Genomic DNA, 19626 nt, shown 5'->3' on the forward strand with positions numbered 1-19626 from the left:
GTAAGAGCTTTGTCCCCATGATGAGACGTTTCGAGCGGTTGTTGCCTGCCAACAACCGTACGCGGATTTCATCATCGTAGCTGTTATCGGTTGTGATTTTCGACCCTAGATAGAAGAAATTATCAACGGTCTCAAAGTTGTAGTCTCCTATTCTTATCCTTCCGTTTGACCAGTGCGATCCGAAGTTGTTGATTGGTTGGTTTTCGGTGCTGACGTTGCCACCATATACTTCGTTTAGTCTTCATTGATGTGCAGCCCAAGATCTTGCGCCAATTACCGCCTGTTTGATCTGGATGAAGGCAGTTTGTACGTTTCGGGTGGTTCTTCCCATGATGTCGATATCGTCAACATAGGCCAGTGGTTGGGTGGACTTAAAGAGGATGGTATTTCTTGCATTTACCTCAGCATCACGGATCACTTTCACCAGGGCCAGGCTAAAAAGGACGCATGATAGGGCATCCCGGTGTCGCAGACCGTTGTTTATGTCGAATGGTCTTGAGAGTGATCCTGTTGCTTTTATCTGGCCTCGCACATTGGTCAGGTAGAGCCTTGTCAGTCTTATTACTTTCGTCGGGATACCGAATTCTCTGATGGCCGTGTACAGTTTTACCCTGGCTATGCTATCATAGGCGGCTTTAAGTCGATGAAAAGATAGTCCAACCGCTTGCCGCAGAGGGAAAATCTGATCTCTTACTGATTTGCCTGGAGTGAAGCCTCTTTGGTACGGGCCAATGATGTTCTGGGCGTATGTGGTTATCCGACTTAGCAAGATTGTGGAGTATATCTTATAGATGGTACTCAGCAACGTGATACCTCAATAACTGCTACACTGTGTGATATCTCCCTTTTATGTATGAAACAGATAATGCCTCATTGCCTGTCGTCAGACATTGATTCGCTGTCCCATACCTTGAGCATAAGTTGATGAACCACTTGGTGTAATTGGTCGCCTCCATATTTAACTAATTCGGCTGTAATTCCATCGGCCCATGGCGATTATGATTTTTTAGCCGATGAATTGCACGGACTGTTTCTCCTATACTTGGTGGTGGCAGTATTTGTCCGTCGTCTTCAGTTGGCAAGACCTCCAACTCGCCGATGTTCTGGTTGTTCAGTAGCTCATCAAAGTACTCAATCCATCGCTGCAATATGCCCATTCAGTCGGAAATCAGATTTCCCTCTTTGTCTCGGCAGGATGAGCATCGAGGTGTATAAGGCTTCATCCTGCTGACTTATTGGTAAAACTTGCTCGTCTGGTGCGGTTGCTCCCTGTACTTTTCTAGTTCACAGACTTGTTGGTTCTCCCAGGATTCCTTTTTCCGTCTGTGAAGTCATTTCTCCTCTCGCTAGAGTTCCTCATAAGTCTCTGTGCGTGCCCGCGTTCGTTGAAAATGCAACATTACTCGATATGCGGCATTCTGCCGTTTCGTTGCTAGTTTACATTCATCGTCAAACCAGCCGTTCCGACTTTTATTTGCGGCTGGGGCCAAGTATCATTGTGGCCGTATTTATGATAACGTTCTTCAGGTGATTGTGAAGAGCATTTGTTGATGATTCATCTCCAGGATATGTATTGACTGCGGTTATTGCGGCATCCATTGCCCTCTTATAGGTGTTGCGGAGGGCTGTATTGTGGATGGTTTCAGTATTCACTCACACCTGATTGTCGGAGGGGATTGTAGGCGGTGTCGTAATTCAAGCTAGGAGCACCATGGTCCGAGTCTATATTGGCCCCCCTATATATTCTGACATTCATCAAGGCTGATAGGTGGCGGCGTTCAATCGGCACGTGGTCAATTTAGTTGAAACTAGTCCCATCTGGAGAGGCCTACGTATGTTTGTGAACCGCTTTCCGCGCAAACTAGCTACTTCCAACAACCATTTTGTGCGATACTGCTAACTGGATATTGCGCAGTCCGTTATCATTGGTATCCCTATGTAAGCTATAGGAGCCGACGTATCGCCTGAATACGGGCTTCTTCCCTATTTGACTGTTGAAATCTCCAAGTATGATTTTGATATCATACTTGGGACAGGCTTCGAGGGTCCGTTGAACTGCCTCGTAGAAGGTATCCTTCTCCGACCCTGCAGTCTCCTTTGTAGAGGCGAGAACATTTATGAGGCTTATATTTCTAAATTTGCATAGCTTTTCGCTTATATTTTCAAAGCCGATAACAGCAAATTTCATTTTTTGGCTGACTAAGAAACCTACTCCGAGCACATGGTTTACTGGATGGCCGCTATAATATATGGTGTAGCGCCTCTTCTCCCGGAAGCCGGTCCCTGTCCATCGCATCTCTTGAAACGCTGTCACATCAGCCTTATATTGGGGCAGGGTATCGGCTAAGTGCTCAGCAGCATTCGGTCGGTACGGAGAGCGCATGTTCCATGAAAAAATGCGCAAATCGTTAATCCGTTGTCGTTGCCGAGTACGTCGTTGTAGGATCCATCCTGCCCGAGGCTCCTTTCGTGGCTTTGTAACACCGGTTTTCCGTGTAGGGTTGTCAGCCCTACACCAACCCTCCACCTGGAGGACCAGTTGGTACATTTTATCCCGTTTTTAGGAGCGGGTTCCACATCGATTTCTTAATATCTTGAGGGATACCGGATACAGACTCACGTCACAAATTAAAAGTGTCGGACCTCAACAACTCCATGATCCAGAATTTTTGCTTCGACATGTGTACTCACTTCGGCCCCGCTTAATAACTTGTTTACATAGAGCCTTCTTTTAAACGCTTCCCACAGGATACCGAGTTTCCATGCACCAATGTTCGTAACAACAATACGACTTCAATAAATAACAAAGATACCAATCTTTATCACAATCTTACCATCTGTATGTTAATTAGAAATTTTTATTTTTGATGACTTTTGAGTGCAAAATATGTATATCAATAATGATGTCCTTCGACATGTAAACCTTTCAACCTGCTAAGATATGTTTAATCTAGATTCTTTGCCTTGAAATTTAAGAAAATTGACATATTTCATCTGATTACATGCAATAATTAATTTTCATCTAAACAATTAGAAAATCTTTTTTTCGCGTGTTTTATAATGCGATAAAAAATATCGTATTTCTGATTATAATTGAAAATAACACCACATTTCAACGTCACGTTTCAAGATTGCAAGAAGTGCATACTTTATAAATATCTTATCACGAATTTTTGCTACTGTTGAAATAAAAATCTGATGTTGAGGTTACGAATCCAATGGAAGTTCCCTTGAACTGAAAAGGTGCTGCGTGCGTATAGAAGTGTTCAAAAAATTTACTCCATCCTGAAAATGTAAATTGACTTAATTCATTATCAATGAGAAAGTTTCCAACCCCTACCAGATCGAATGTGTCTATAAGTTGATTTGAATAGATTTATCTTTGGAAGTAAAGCTTTTAGCAGACCTTTTCTTAAAATATATAAAAGTTTTCAGCTTTGGGTATGAGTCATCCACGTTTTGAGATATGGAATAATCAATTTTGCATCTTGATTTCTCCAATTTTTCGGGTTTTAATATGATCGCAAACAACAATTCGGGATACCAACCTTTTCAAATATTCCGATTGATATGCCAAGCAACGAAACCATGAAAATTTAGTTAAAAGACTAAAAAGATTGAATTCAATTCGAAACTTCGTACTGCATAGAATCGAGTCCTTTTCATGAACGGGGGATGAAATAACAAAATATAAATACGGGTGGACCGTAGCCTTGAGGCGTTTATTGCTGAACACAAGCCAAATTATCATAAATTACGAGATTTGTGAGGGTTCTTTTACATACGGTAAAAAGTGGTATAAAAGTAAATTAAAAAGGGTTCACTATAAAATGTTTATAATATTGCATTTACTAGAGTTTACCAAAACTCATGAAACCTTTGATTCTAGGGACCTTCAACGCTGAAACTTCGGTTTTATGCCACCTTTGCCATCTCATAAACAATATTAAGTTTCCTCCCTTTACCTACATGTGTGTGTATGTGCCTATTGTCTTACAACTTTGAAATTTCCATAGAAAACATATTTGTGTGTTATTTTTAGCAAACAATTTCGACCTGAACAATATTTTTCATTTTTTCCCATGTCAATGGCAGCGGATAATGGCTCAAATAATACATTTTAAATTTTTCACATATGCCTATACTCACATTCACTCTCCCCCGAAATATGCCGACAAGGTCATTTCCCTGTGCCGTAGTACGTAGGTTGTTATTGTGAACGTAATAAAAAATGTTTTCCATTAAATAAACGCTTTCACCTTTTCAGTATAGGCATATTTGGATTGAGCCTTACGAAAACCTATCATTTTTCATATTATTATATTCCAGATCTTCAAAAAGAAAGTGTAGGCATACAACAAGGCTATAGATTCTTTGAATGTATCGCTTTTCACTTGCATAACAAAGATACCAACCTTGTTTGCAATTTATGATTGTAATTCGAAAGCGTATCAAATCTCAATGGCATATCATCTCGAAAGATAAGAAATGTTGTAATTCTTTGATAGGAAACGGAGAGGCTTATCATAATTTTCCAGTAAATAATCGTGGAGGTTGCTCATGGCGCTCTAATAAAGGTTGAGGCTTCGTCATACATTGTTGAATGACTACAGTAATATAACAAAAAAAGAATACAATTCCTTGGAAAAAAAGCTACTTACTGATTGCACGATAAAATCAAAAAGTACTTTAGTTTTTAATCATCTCTTTTTAAATTGATATTTCAGATAGAAAAAGGTAAAATCTATAAAACATTTTAAATGTTCCGCCAATACTAATTCATTATTATTAATCAGAAATGTGCTATTCGGAAAAAACACAATCAAATAGTCTCCAAATTCAAAGCCGCCCAAGAAGGCCTGACGAAGGTGATTCTTCCTGGGGCCAGAGTTTTCAAGGAGCCCAAGAATAAAACTTTCAATTTTAAAAAAAGGGCCCGATATGGGCAAAGAAACAAGGAGAAAAGACTGGGAACATTGGTACTACCAACTTTTAGGAGAGGACCAGTAGGCTCGCGGTTGTAGATATCCCTTGATTACAGTGATATAGTGGTATATGCCTCGGCAAATGTGACACCTAATTCTTCGAAGATATGGTATTCAAGGGGAGTATTTCACTCAATTGAACAACTATAACAAAAGTACAGAAGGATACAAGAAGGGGTGCGCGCTGGCTGATAAAAGCACCTGGGCGGAGATGCTACTTTACTTAGGACTATTCCAGTCTAGTCTATTTCCAGATTTAGTCCAGTATTACCAAGGCTGGCGACCTCATAACAACCAGGACAATAAAAATTCAGCCTTAGCTGTGCTTGCTACTAAAGTTATTGCCCTGGGAGCAGCGTGACCAAAGTGGTTAGCAGATCTAGTTCGCACCATTATATCAATCCAGACACAAGTCACACAAGCTGAAATTATTTTTGTTTAGAATGTGGAGAGAACTCCTGCCATTATTTGGATGACGATTTCAGGGCTCCCTCGATTCGAAATAAAAACAACATATTTTATTTTGCCAAAAGCCAGCATAGCTTTCACTAGGCAATTAAGACCAAAAGGAGAGTCACCAGAAAAATCTCTGACAAAAAAAGCCTTAAATTGCTTCTCCGACCGGAATCCAATCATGTGCGATGGTACCCAGTCGCACACCCTCCGATTGGCGGATAAAGAAGGAAGATGCGAAAAAACTAAGAGCTACAATGAAGCAAACAACAAGCCTAAAATTCTAACATGCGAGCCGACGTCGAAACATAAGGTGCATGAAAGTCAGGCTAAGATCTATCCACAAAAAGTGGGGGCTTAAGAATACACTCAAAATCTTCTCTGCTTGTCATATGAGGCGACTGAAGCGGATACAAATTTGTGCACAAGGAACAAGCAAATTTTGAAACTTTATTAACGTCAAGATCGCTTCGGATAGCGAAAGCGGACTACGATTAGTTTTTGAAACGTGCACATGATCCTCGGTTGTGAGAGCCCTCAAATTGCCTGGTATATCCAACTTGAGCGGGAATTCAAAAGATGGAGAATCTGGGCCTAAGCGAAGTAAGATGAAGGAACTCTTTCCTCTCATGCGGCAATGCGCTATTTTTCTCTAGAAAGCAGAGTGGAGAAGACGCGAATCTAGTATTTGGTTGTTTCTAATGGCTACCGTAAGACGCGTTCTTTTGATCTGGGAGCCGACTTCTAACGGAATTCTCACTGCATGGTTATGGTCCAGATAAAGGAGCATTGCAATTGCACACTTTTATGCACCAGCGAAGATTTCCGATGTAGTGGAGAAAGATGTTCGCTGAGCAATTATACACAGCTCAGGGGAAGATGACATGTGGTCGAGATGAGTGATCTGAATGCCAAGCTAGGCTCTAACATTACTTCGCTCGGACATGTGCTGGGAAAACACGGTCTTGGCGACTGTAATGGTAATAGTAGGCGGTTCGTGTATTTCTGCAACTTCCAACGCCTCGTCATTGGTGCCACATTATTTGAGCACAGAACCTGCCATAAGGTTAATTGGGTTTCAACTGACCGACACTTCAAGATCCATCTGATGGTCACTTACATTAGATCGTATGTTTCGTCTATCACATCTGGCAAGGTCGGGGAGCTGCGACCCCCCAAGTTCAGCATCAACCGCTTGTATGACCCAGCTGTCGCCTGACAGTGGAAGACCAATCTTGTTGATCGGACGGCAACTATATCGAGTAACCTGTCTGAACATATTGACGAGCATTGGGCTCACACCAAAAACGCTCATCTCTCGGATCGTTGAGGGGGGGGGGGGGGGGGGCGGGGTGGCAGCTGAAGACTGTTGGACCGCTGCCAGAGATGAGCCTAATGCACTCGAACTCCAACACCTAACGAAATCCCTTGAAGTTCAGCTTAGTGTACGCTGTGACATGAGATAATTTGCTATTGCGTTGATCAGAGAAGCGGAAGATACCCATTGACTTCAGAAGTGTATGCCGCATCATAAAAGAGCTTACATATGTGCGTCTTCTGAGGGACGTTAAAGGTCGACTTCTCTTAACGATGACGAGCAATTGAAGACACCACCACATCACCACGGTTTTTACCCACATCCGGTTAGGTTCCTCCTCTTGTGAATGAAATAGACAGTCATCATAACATCCGGATATGGACTGTTCCTCCTTGCAGGAAAGGAATCATTTCGGCCATTAATGCACTCAAATGGAGTAAGGCCACTGGACTTGACGATGGCTGCATCTGCAGTTACTGCAGATCAGCTGCTTCCACTTATACAGAAATCTTCGGACTCTGAGACTTTTATCAGAGAGTGGAAGAAGAGAATAATCGTCAAGATCCCAAAGAAGGGAACCCGCTTTGAATGTGGAGGGTTATTAGCGTGCTCCATGCCGTTTCAACCATAATAGTTCAAATGATCTTGGGATGCATCAAAGAACATCTCGAAAGCTTGATCGACAGAGTGCAGACTAGTTGCTGCTCCGGATCTTCCCGCCTTCACCCCATACCAGCACCCTACGAATCATTTGGAAACAGTGCACGGAGTTTAGATCTTCGCTGCTCCTGCTCTTCATCGATTTCGAGAAAGCTGTCGATTGTGTGGACAGGGGGTGCATGTGGAGTGGTTTACGATCAATTTGTATATCTAGGAACCGTAGCTTTTCCGACGGAGGCTCGGAACTGGATGTTACCCGACACTTTAACAACACTAAATCCGAGCAAAAACTTAGTCGAAGTCGCATCTAGGGATGTAAAATCTAGTCTCTTAATGGAGCTTTTCAAACTACAGGATTTCCAAAACTCGTCTACGCCAAGACCTGATGGTATCGCCAGCAAAATACTGAAACTCGTATTTAGACATAATCCAGAATTGCCGGACTTTTTTCCTTCCGCTGGAAAATTATGAGACTCATTATGATAAACAGAGATAAATAAAACCCTGAGCTTCTATCAAGGTACAGTTCTTATAGTATGTTGGACCTGAGAAGCTAATTAAACCAGAATCAGAAGTTTTCCATGGAGAATAAACCAAAACCAATAAAAAATCGATCAGCAAAAGAGGCAGCGAGGGCTGACATACCCGATGTGACTCCGGGACGCCCAAATAAAGAAGATGCCTTACCAAGTGAGGCGGCCGACGGTGCGGGAAAGGCAACTTTAATACCTTGTAGTGCCTCTGTTCCGAAAAAAAGCGCAGTCAAAATCGCTTGTTCTGAGCAGGTGAATTTGAACTGAATGGAAGGGCAGTTGATCGTCCTAGCTAGAGCCGAAGAGAAAACACTCATCAGAAAATGCGGGGCAGTGATGAAGCATATGCTATCGGCAACGTTCCTCAAGAGGAACGTCAGCAAAGGCGTCAAAAACGGGCTGATGGAATTGGAGGAACTATTGGATCGCATCTCCGTCTACAGGCGAACGTGGAGAGCAGTGGCAGACGATTAAAAATCAGAAACAGCCACACTCCCCGCTGAGAATGCTGCCTAGGTCAAACGGGCCGCAGATAGCCCACTTCAAAACGAACTGGGGAAAAAGCGGAAAGAGGACGGCGTGCCCGAAGGAGACTTTATAAAAGTAGTTTCCAGAGGCGAAAAAAAGAAGGCTAAGAAGAATAAACGGGAACAACTAACTACGCCGCCAGAGATTCGTCTATCCAAAGACAAAGAGGCTGCAGTGGGGCTGAAGCGATCTCCGCTGCCCGGGCATACAGCCACCGATCTCGACGAATAGTGCTCCTTATAACGCTTGATGTCAGAAATGCCTTCAATTCCGTAAGATGGACAGATATGCTAGGCACATTAGAAAGCAAATTGATTATCTGAAAGGTCTCCCCCTGTTCTATAAGACCCTAGAGGGCCAGAGGAGGATGGAAATCACGTTGGAGGAGGATGGAAATCACGTAGGGCCGGACCTCTGGAACGCTTCGTACAATAGCCTGCAGAGACTCGATATGCCCGAAGAGTCGCGCCTGGTCGATTATGCAGACGACGTTGCAGCACTTGCTGCCGGACGCTCTGTCGAACAGGCGCAAAGCAGACTTGGCATATTGATGCGACGGGTGAACGGATGGATGACTGCTCACGGTTTCAGTCTTGTGCTGGAAAAAGCCGAAGTAGTCATCTTGAGCAGAAAGAGAATCACGACCCTGTGTCCCACATCGATTGGTAAGTTGACCATAGAGTCAAAACCAGCGGCTAAATACCTTGGTTTAATACTTGATTTGAAAATGAGCTTCTTCGAACAAATTAAATCAGCAGCGGCTAATGGCGAATGTTGGTGGCCCTATATCTACTAGGAGACGTCTCGTTACGGGAGCGACGAATTCGGTTCTGTTCTATGGCGCGGAAGTATGGGCTGATGCCCTTGACAAGGAGGTGCATCGTAAGCGCCTTGTTCAAGTGCAGAACTGGGGAGCTTTGTGGGTGGCGTCCGGTTATCGCACTGTCTCAGAACCGGCGGTGATAGTAATCGCAGGAGTGATCTCTCCATCTACCGCCGCAAGGGCATCACTCTCGCGAGAGTGATGCCCGTTGCCCTCCAAGGGCCGTAAATCTATCTACCACCTTAAGGTTGAAAACTTAATATAGGTAGTTGAAGGAATTTCCGCTTCTAAGCGGGGATGGAGGTTTTCAGTCTTACCTGTACAGAATTGGGAAAGCGCGATGTCCTGATTGTGTGTTCTATAATGGAGTGGCGGACGACGCTGAACACACCTTTTTCTCTTGGGAAAGGTGGGACGGCTTTCACCAGCAGCTTTATACAGAGACAGGGATGCTCTTTCCAGACAACATTATCAGAGAGATGCTGAAGAGCGCTGCCAACTGGAGTCGTGTTGCGCATTATGTTCGAGCTGTTCTTATCGCGAAAAAAATTGAAGTCGACCGACGAAGGGCCAGATGGGAAGGGATTTCTTGAACTAACAACCCCCTTCGTCCCCTCCCTTCCCAGTGGTAAAACGGATTTCCTGACTCCCGATGCAGAAAATTAGCTCTCAAAGCCGGGATAGCGGGAGGACTAATCCGAAGTAATATGTCAAACGGTGCCAAGCTAGTTTTCTGATGTGTTTAGTTGGTAGTCCGACAGCGTACTTTTGCGGGAGTCCATCAACCTGTGTGTAAACTCATTCAGCTACCCTACTCCCAAAAAAAAAATCAAAACTGGTTGACACGATTCATACAACGATGGACCGGTCGCTATGACAGTATAGTTTTTCAAAACGGCGTATTCTACAATTGATGCAATTGAGCTAGTGGTTCAAAGTTCAGTCGAGCAAAGGCACGATACAGTTACTGTTAGTGGGTGCTGTTCCTTATAACACTGGAAGATCGTTATTTCTACGAAGCGGGCCGATGAAAACAGAAAAGACTGAAGGATCTATCCTTGCCTTCATCTTTAGAACGCCTCATATTATGGTCTGCTATGACTTGTGATTCTCGAAAAATCGTACCTGGTCGGATACACGGATGATGCTCTAGTGGAGATGGGGATACTCAAATCACCCTTCAGGCAAAAGAGGCGGAGATGAATGTTGCGAAGCGGCAAGGGCGTTGAGGCTCTCTGATCCACCAGTAGCATGTTCCTAAATTGAATATGCATAGCACGATATAATGTGTCAAATGGCTACAGGTTATTGTCCCCCTGTCGGCACCAATAGAAAATTTGTTAGTTTATAATATTCATCCTCAAAGATGAAATTATTTAGTTAGATTTTTCATTAAATTTTTTATTGATTATATTTAACTGTAATGCTTGAAATAATTGAATTTACAAAATTAAAAAAATAATGCTTGATTTCTTTTACAATTGAGAAAGAATGTTAAGAATGAGTTAAAGAGCAAACAAAGGATTGACGACGATATCCCATAAATTTAACCAGCGCCGTAGAGAAAAAATCCGGACCCAGGGTGAAAATTATACGGGTCTGTGATGAAAATTATGCGAACCCTCTCTTATCCCTTTTGTCCATTGAAATTTCTATTACGGGCCCCCAAGGAACTTCCAAGCCTAACTGAATCCCCGTATTCCACCCACCTCTCGCCCGGCTTGAGTTTGACTTATAAATTAGCTGTATTGTATGAAAAACGCAATAAATATATAATTTTTAAAATCTGTACTGTAGAATTTTTCTGTTGTAACATACCCTAAAGACATCATCAAATGTTGAAGATGGTGCAATAAATGAACACCCATAATACAGAGCAATGTTAGTAGATGGACAAATGAAAACCTTAATAGCTAATAAAATATACTGTGGTGAAATTATATTTTATTGCTGTGAAACTATTACGTATTAAATTATAGAAATAATTCATTTACCTGTATATTACATGAAGCATTGTTTTTGTTGATTTTTATTGTGACATTAGTTACCACTTCCAATTGATCAAATATATTTAATTCATCTTGAATAAAAGGCGAGCAATCCGTTTATATTTTAGCAGATAAACGCGAACCAGATTGTTCAAGTAAGTAAAGAGGAAATAAGTGCGAAAGTTCATAATCACAAGAATAAATAGATAGACTGAATGGCAGTAATGAACATATTCAGAAATCTGCCTTTACTGAACTCACTGAGTACAAGTTTGTACATAGTTGAGTGATAACAACTGGAAATTATAGATAGATACATAAGAAAAAAGGGTCTTTAAGAGTACAGTGTGTAGGGGAGTTGCGGGGTAGTAAAAAACTAGATTTCTTTTTTAAATTTTCAAGCACGTAAGTATCTTATCCAAAAAACTACACTTTTAAGGTCAATGCTATATATTTGATATTTATTGTAGGCGGGCTGATTCAACCTTCGCTATCATCGCACGATTTTTACTCACATTAAGTGTAGTGGGTATGCTGCAAGCAAAGCTTTTGATATACGAGAGTGCGGCCAGTGATTACCTATCTGAAAAGCTATTCAACAAACAGATTGGCCACTGGCCTAATCTCAACAAACTCCCTTGTCTCTGCTCAATCGAGCCACCGTCTATAATACTCTAGCTTATCTTCCATGGAGCTTGATAGTTGCATTATTAAAAGAGTCATGCATTGTTGCAAACTAGTAACAGAAAATGCACTGTTTTAGTTGATAAAGCTCGATATTTGATTCAGTGCCCTTAGCTAGTAATACTTGCTTTCAGAGCTCCTTACCTCCGTTATCTATAAAGAGCAAATCATGCTCGTATTCCCAACTATGAATTATCCACTGTTGAGATCTTCCAATCCTGACCCATGTACAGTATTTAACTACTCAATTTCCGACCAATTATATTTATGTTTATTATAGGTATCATTACAGAAAAAATAACAACGCCAAACATCATTCAAGCTTTATTGTTGCTAAATCTATATCTCGCCAGTCTGCGTCTGATAGCGGAGCGGATCTGGTGGGATTTTCACGCTTTTTCAGTATTATTTATAAACCAATGTGCATTTCTGGGACATTTTTCCACAACACAGTTTCGCGTTTCCGAAAATAAACTTTTTTTTAGTAGAGTTTAAGTGAACGTGACTAGAAAATCTGCTAGCATCCCGCGTGTGTGAAACCGACAAGTGGAGAAATACAATAGCATTCAGCATCTTTTTTTCGCGAACATCTGTAGATTGTTATTGTAACGTGGCATAAGTGTAGTGATTTTATGAAAGGTGCTTTGTGAGTTTTTTCTGAATCTCTCATTCATGGAAAACAGCGATTGTAAGGAAAGATATCATAAAAGGAACAGTCGCGTCATTCACAGAAAATAATGAAAGAAGGTCTTTAATGCAAGTTCCAGTAATATTTAGTGAAATTGAGTGATTCTTAGGATAGAACGTTTTAAAGGAAAAGGAGAGGATCCTCTGCTAAAACCCGAAAATCAAATTAGTTAATTAAAAGCGGCAAATCAACAAAGCGAATTCTGTACGTACATGCATCTTTTCAAATGCCCTATCAACATATATATACATCGTAATGTAAGCAATTACCCAGGAATTACTTTTAACATTTAGTTTTTGATTATTCATAAGATATGCAAATTCTTGGGAAATTTATCAACCCAGAGCAATGATTCACTTGACATTATTCTATAAATTTATACAAGCGATTGCAATTGTCGAGCTCAATTTACAATTCAAAGAATTATTTAGATAATAAATTGTTCGGATATAGTTTTGTGTGGGGTTTTCTCATTCAGGTGTAGTGTGGACAACAGATTTCTTGGTATTTAGATAAACAAATGTTTTAGGGCCATAAAAAGCTAAACTACTTACACGGAAAACGTATGGGATTTATTGTTGAATTTGAGTATTTGGTTACCTGCATGGTTAGTGGGTTAAGCAATTAAATGATGATACCACCAAATGTAAAATCAGAAAAAAATAATTGGGGGAAATTATTATTTAAACTAAGATATGACTAACTGGAGACCAGTTTTGAGGGGATTATCACTTAAACATTTATTATTGGGATCCAGCAGGGTAAACCATTTTAAACTTATTTTGGAATTGCGTTCGACTCGTTGATTCACTCGTTTTAAATTTGGAGGATAACAGCTGAAAAGAATAGACTTAGCAATAAGTATAGACCATAAACTCTTGAGACCGTGACTGCTATGGAAAGGGGAGCAGAATCTAGGCGCTTTAAATTTTCAGAGCGAACCCATAGCGTTCATAAGGGATGACAACTTCCCCGACTTACAACCAGAGATCTCATAGAGGTCCAGAAAGAATTATCTATCTAGTATCTGCAGCCTGGCTGTAGCTGGAATTTACCAATTGTATAGAAAGTGTCTAAGAATCTCTTCCTTTTTTCCGTAACTTCGACAATCCGAATTGTAGCTTAAGCCGAACCTGATAGCAAGATCTTCTATAGACCGGCGATCAGTTGAAATTGCCGTAATCCTCTAAGCTTTTCTGCACGTCCGGACCCAATGTCCCGTAACCGAGTTTCGTTGTTGGGGGTCCAGATCACCTTTACCCTTCCTATCTGGAGTTAGCGAATGTGAAGTAATGGGAATAGCTTCCACCTTTTACAGCCGTCAACTATCGTTCGCCTGTTCATTCTCCTCTACGTTCCTAATACCCAAAATCCAGAGAGTGTCATCCAGACTATTCAGTGCGTTTCGGCACTACTCCATCAGCTCAGAGGATGCCAACACTGAATGCGAGAATGATGGTTGCTTGGCTCCCTATTAGAATAGGTATGTTACGTTTAATGCTCGGATCATGTCCCAAGCATTGGAGGGCATCCAGGATCGCCAGTATCTCTGCTTGGAAACTCTCAACGTACATTTCCACTTTGTCGAAGATATATATAGTGGCTAACGAAAGCGGGGACTTGAGGGAAGTCAGTATATACTTCAATATCAGCAATGGAAAAGACACCCTCTTGTCCTCGGGTCAATAAATCGGTCCAAACTTCTTATGGACAATATAACGATTGTCAAGGACGTAGAATGAGGAGGCAACGGGAAACTACCTCATAATGCCTCCCCAGGTGAATAATGATGGCTGACGAAAAGTGGTTCTAAAACTCTCTGGATTAGCACCTTTCATTAAAAATTATAGAAAATTGCATCGTGGGACACTTAAAGTTCGTTTGAAGCTGATAAATGTTTCGGAAACAGTAATTATCAGCAAGAGGGCCCGCTACAAACACTCAAGCCTTTGCTAGGTGCATTATACCTTTTCCTAAAATTGCCTATGAACATCCTCCAGATGCAGAGAGTGCTCAGATCCTTTGTTGGAGAAAACATTGTTCGCAAAACAAAACCTTATTAAAATCGGTTCAATGTCTGTCTGTCCGTCTGTCTCTCTGTCTTTTTGTTGTTTGTTGAGGAGGTGAAAATCATCAAAAGGCACTGGCCTGGACACACTAGCGTTTGGGATTCTTACCTACTAATACCACCCCTGATTCCTCCGAAGCCCTGTGGAACCACCATCCGGTATTACATCACGGGGCGGAGTCGCCTCATTTTAGCTTAGCCTTTCGTCTCTTTACGATAGCCGCGCTTTTCTAGTCTCCTCTGCTATTCGCAGTTTGCTCTGGATAAATACGACTATGGAATTGATCGCATTCCAGTCTTCCTGACATGCTAACATTTTTCGCACCAGATTCTCTGATACGAGCACCTATCCTAGAGTCTCCTCCATGTTCTTCCTTTCCACCATAAACCTTGGACAGTGGAAGAATACATGCTCTGGGTCCTCTGGGACTCCATCGCAATTTGGGCAGTCGGGTGAGCGCTTTCCTAAATTCCGGCAATATGCCGGTTATCCTGTCCCTCTTTTACTTCGCACAACAGGCATTTGGGGTCCGTATTGCACTCTCTGGCAATATGACCTTTCTCTCCTGACCTTCAGCCTCGATCGGATCGATCAATGCTGCTGGTGCATTCCATCGCGAAGTGCCCAGACATGAAGCATTTAAAGCACCTCTTTAGTGAAGTTTGTTCTCTTAAACGGCAGACAACCCACCCAATAGGAACTTTTCCGGCAGCTAACAACATCTCCGCTGCTGGCTTTTCGTTAGCTCACAACAGACTCCTCGGTAAGTTCTTTCAACTTGAATTGCTTTTTCAGAGCAGTACAAATTTCTCCCTTCGATGTCACTTCATCGAGATCCTTACATTGTATATAGATCTCATGCTTTTGGGCACGTACTGTGGCATTCTCCCCAAGTGAATTTTTCATTTGAGTGCGAAAGTCATCAGTTTTGCCAGTTTTTCAGCTCGAACATGAGATCCCTTTTCTGGGTTCTTCGGATTCTGTTTACATTTCCGCTCAGATCTTTTAGGTCAGGATTAGCTTTGACCCTTTTGAGTATCTCCGCGTAGGATAGATTGCCCTTACTGGAGATAACAATCGCATCTGGACGAGTTCGCACTTTTGCTTTTCATCTCGCTTTTTTTGCTGGTAATTTTAGTCCATGCATCGTTTTCGTTTGTCTTGGGCTTCGCAACGTTGGTCGAGTTTCCTACATTCGCTGCACGCCATCCTCCTTCTAAGCTGTTGGTGCTGGTTTTCGGAATGTCCTGTCCGCCTTTTTTTCTCTTAGGCGGCTGCTGATTATTTAGAGGATCCCCCTCTTTTTCAAGTACTCGTTTATTTCGCCGTGATTCGGTAGTAATACGGTTAGGCATCACTTGGGTCCCTTGTGACACTGTTGGCACAGCGGGATTCGGCGTATCCTTATTATTCGTTTCCTCCATCTGCGATCTATTATAGAGGACTCTAATAGCCCTAACCATATACTTTATGGCTTGGTACACGTTGTGCTTGTCCTTCATAAACTCGGACAGCTCAACTATTTTTACCCCAAGCTGGGTGAAGGGTAATTCTTCCGGATCGGGGCTCTACTCCGCATAAGCCCCGGAAGAGTTACTCCTTTTATACGTTCCTTCACTTTTGGCGTTTATTGACCTTGTCTCTACTTTATCCTTCATCAACAAACACAACGCAAACACCAGCCCATGCACAGTCAGAACAGAAAAGTGCATGAACACATTTACACATCAATAGGTATGCCCCAATCAGCTTCTTCTTGATGTCGTTCCGAGGGTGCTATTGTTTTTTTAACGATGAAGCCCATTTTCATTTGTGTTGGTCGGTTAACAAACAAAACATGCGCTACTGGGCTGACACCAACCCACGAGAATTGCATCAAAAGCCTTTGCATTCACCCAAAGTCACAGTGTGGTGTGCAATTTCCTCAGCTGGAATTATTGGTCCCTGGTTGTTTGAGGAAAATGAGATTACCGTGACAGTGAATTCGGACCGGTATGTAAACATGCTACAGAATTTTTTTTCCCACGGCTAGAAAATTTGGATTTGCGGGACACTTGGTTCCAACAAGACGGTGCAACAGCACACACTTCAAGAGCATCGATGGCTGTTTTGAGGGAACACTTTGCAGAGCGCCTTATCTCAATTAGAGGCGATTTGGAATGGCCGGCACGCTCTCCCGATCTGTGCCCTTGTGATTTTTTTCAATGGGGTTTTTGAAATCCCGTGTTTATGTGAACCGTCCAAGAACCCTACAAGATTTGAAGACCAAGATCCAAGAAGAAATTGCCAACATAACACCTGCTACGCTAACAAGAGTCATGACAAACGCCAGAAATCGGTTTACGCAATGTACGGAGAATGGGGGACGTCACCTAACAGATTTGATTTGATTTGTGCTGCCGCACCCTGTATTACGTGCTACATACTAATGGGACACATGCACACTCAAATCTCTTTATAAAAGAAATACACAAAACTTTTCATACCTGAAGCGTCCAGCTTCCGGTTTCCGGACTTTTTCTTTCTGGGTTGAGGAACGATCCTCGAAATGGTTGACCAGAGGATCAAATTACAGAGATCATCGTCGTTATAACCTTAATCACGAAGGGTACGAGTGGTTAATTAGTTTATATTTATTGATATATTTGAATTACATCCGATGATGGGGAGGGTTGGGTATTTTTAACTTCATCAGATGTTATAACATGACGAGGGAGTCTCCTTAGTACCATTATAATTAGTATTCTTTGCACTAGAGGTTACAATCACTTTCACCCCACCAATCAACTCAACTCCGTCCCCAAATCTTAAACGTGTTTCCGACATGCATATTCGTATACTTTATCACAGTTTTTCTCCATTCGAATATTTCCTTCCAAATTTATTCACACCTTATAAAGGCATACTCGTACTTTACATTGCATTTGGGAATACAGCTTGTTACCGATAGACATCAATACGTTGTTGGTATACCTTTGACTTATCTGAATCTTTCAATATCCTTTCTATTCTCTACAGACCTTTTCCTATTCATACAGTTTTTCTTCTATGGAAAGGCATTTTACAATTTCCTATATTTATCGTAACAGATTGACTTTCTCCAGGATTATAGGGAAATACTTAATTCAGAGCCGGGTCGTTGCTTTTTCGACCCTAGGAGTGAGGAATAATTTAGTATTTTTTTGGTAACGAAATGCAATTTTTTTCAGTATTTTATCTGCCTTATTCCCGCCTTATGACATTTTGAGTATCCATAATGGTATGCTAGTAGCTTTTTGAGAACAAATTCTTCAATTTGTAAGTCTACTAACTACAGGCAAACAAACAAGAAGTTCAATGGCTACAAATCTGCCAACTAACTAATTACACAGAGGTTTGATGTTCATGGCCATGGTATTTGATCATCATTATCCAGTTAAGTAATAAGTGTGGCATAAAATTTTGCACAATAGAAAATCATCTCTTTCGACATTGTCCCTTGAGTGTAAAATGCCGGATATCATTATCAAACAGATTATATTCTAACCAACTTTCAACCCCTTGCTTAATGAACATGTACAACATTCTTGAATGAGTATTTTCCTAAATGTCGTCACCAGACATTGGAACAATGTTGTGCAAATAAATGATGTAGTAATGACATAAAACTCCTAATTCGATTAGCGTAATTGAAAAATGACTAGTAATTAGAGTGATTTAAAACTTAGAATAATAGCCACCGGTAATTGGAGGGTTGTACTGAATTGTAATTGTAAAACGCTTACATTTAATTTTGTTTTGATATTATGTGCCTGACTACACGCTTTGTACGCAAGAAGAAATTTTTACAATTCAAGATATTTATGGAACTACAACTCAATAACAGGATAGGTTGCCTCCAATCCTCCCAATCCAACGACTAGGTCCCCCAGCTGAAAAGTTTAAGTAATGCCTGCGTCCATTGAGCGTTAGGTTTATCACAGAAAAGTTATATAGATTTTAGTAATATAGGTCACGATATTAAAGAGTTTTATGAAAATCTTAGCATTCTTTAGTAGACCGAAATTTAATTTCGTGTGAATTTCCTGCCCCTCAAGTAATCATAAAATGCCAGTACCCCAATTAAATGAAAAGTCTTAACCTCTACATTCATATACAAGTGTGAACAAAGAAATAATGCGTTAATTTACTTTATTATTATATCTTATATAAAATATAAGGCACAAATTAAACTTTAACTTTCTTTCAAAAAAATCAGTATTTTAATTCCCAGGGCTACACGTGGATTGGTACCCATGATGGAGCATAAAACCTGGGAAACGGCTGCTGAACCAACACCAACAGCTCTACCACCAAACCCTATCTCCACCTCCACGTGGTGATCGCTGGGAGTTCTTTCTTTATAAAAAACTGTAGACGGAGAAGGATGAAGCCGAGTCTCCCGCGCTTAAAAACGGGACAACATGTATCAACTGGTCCTCCAAGTTGGGGGTTGGGTAGGGCTGACAACCCTACACGGAAAACCGATGTTAAAAAGCCATGAAAGGAGCCTCGGATAACGACGAACCCGGCAACGACAACGGATTTACGATTTGCGCATTTTGTCATGGAACGTGCGCTCCCTGTACAGACCGACTGCTGCTGAGAAGCTAGCCGACACCCTGTCCCAATATAAGGCTGATGTAACAGCGTTGCAAGAGATGCGTTGGACAGGGACCGGTTTCCTGGCGAAGAGTCACTACACCACATATTATAGTGGCCATCCAATAAACCGTATGCTCAGAGTACGTTTCTTAGTCAGCCAAAAAATGAAACCTGCTGTTATCGCATTTGAAAATATAAGCGACAGACTATGCGCTGTGCGGTTGCGAGGCAAGTTTAGAAATATAAGCCTCATAAACGTTCACGCACCTACAGA

The 19626-nt window shown here is 41.5% G+C and overlaps 1 protein-coding gene across 4 annotated transcripts in view; it reads left to right on the plus strand.

Moving 5' to 3' along the window:
* Positions 1 to 19626, plus strand: part of LOC119659063 (feline leukemia virus subgroup C receptor-related protein 2) — a 159582-nt gene that overhangs the window by 41058 nt on the left and 98898 nt on the right. For 2 of the 4 annotated variants that reach the window (XR_005250316.1, XM_038066973.1), the window contains exon 1: positions 12312 to 12864. The exons of 1 other annotated variant lie outside the window; for it this stretch is intronic. The gene's annotated coding sequence lies outside the window, so the exon portion shown is untranslated. Of the gene's footprint in view, positions 1 to 12311; positions 12918 to 19626 lie in introns of those variants that run through there. One more of the 4 variants, XM_038066974.1, reaches the window with a different exon arrangement.

Source organism: Hermetia illucens, chromosome 6 (assembly GCF_905115235.1).
Source record: "Hermetia illucens chromosome 6, iHerIll2.2.curated.20191125, whole genome shotgun sequence".
Lineage (NCBI taxonomy): Eukaryota > Metazoa > Arthropoda > Insecta > Diptera > Stratiomyidae > Hermetia > Hermetia illucens.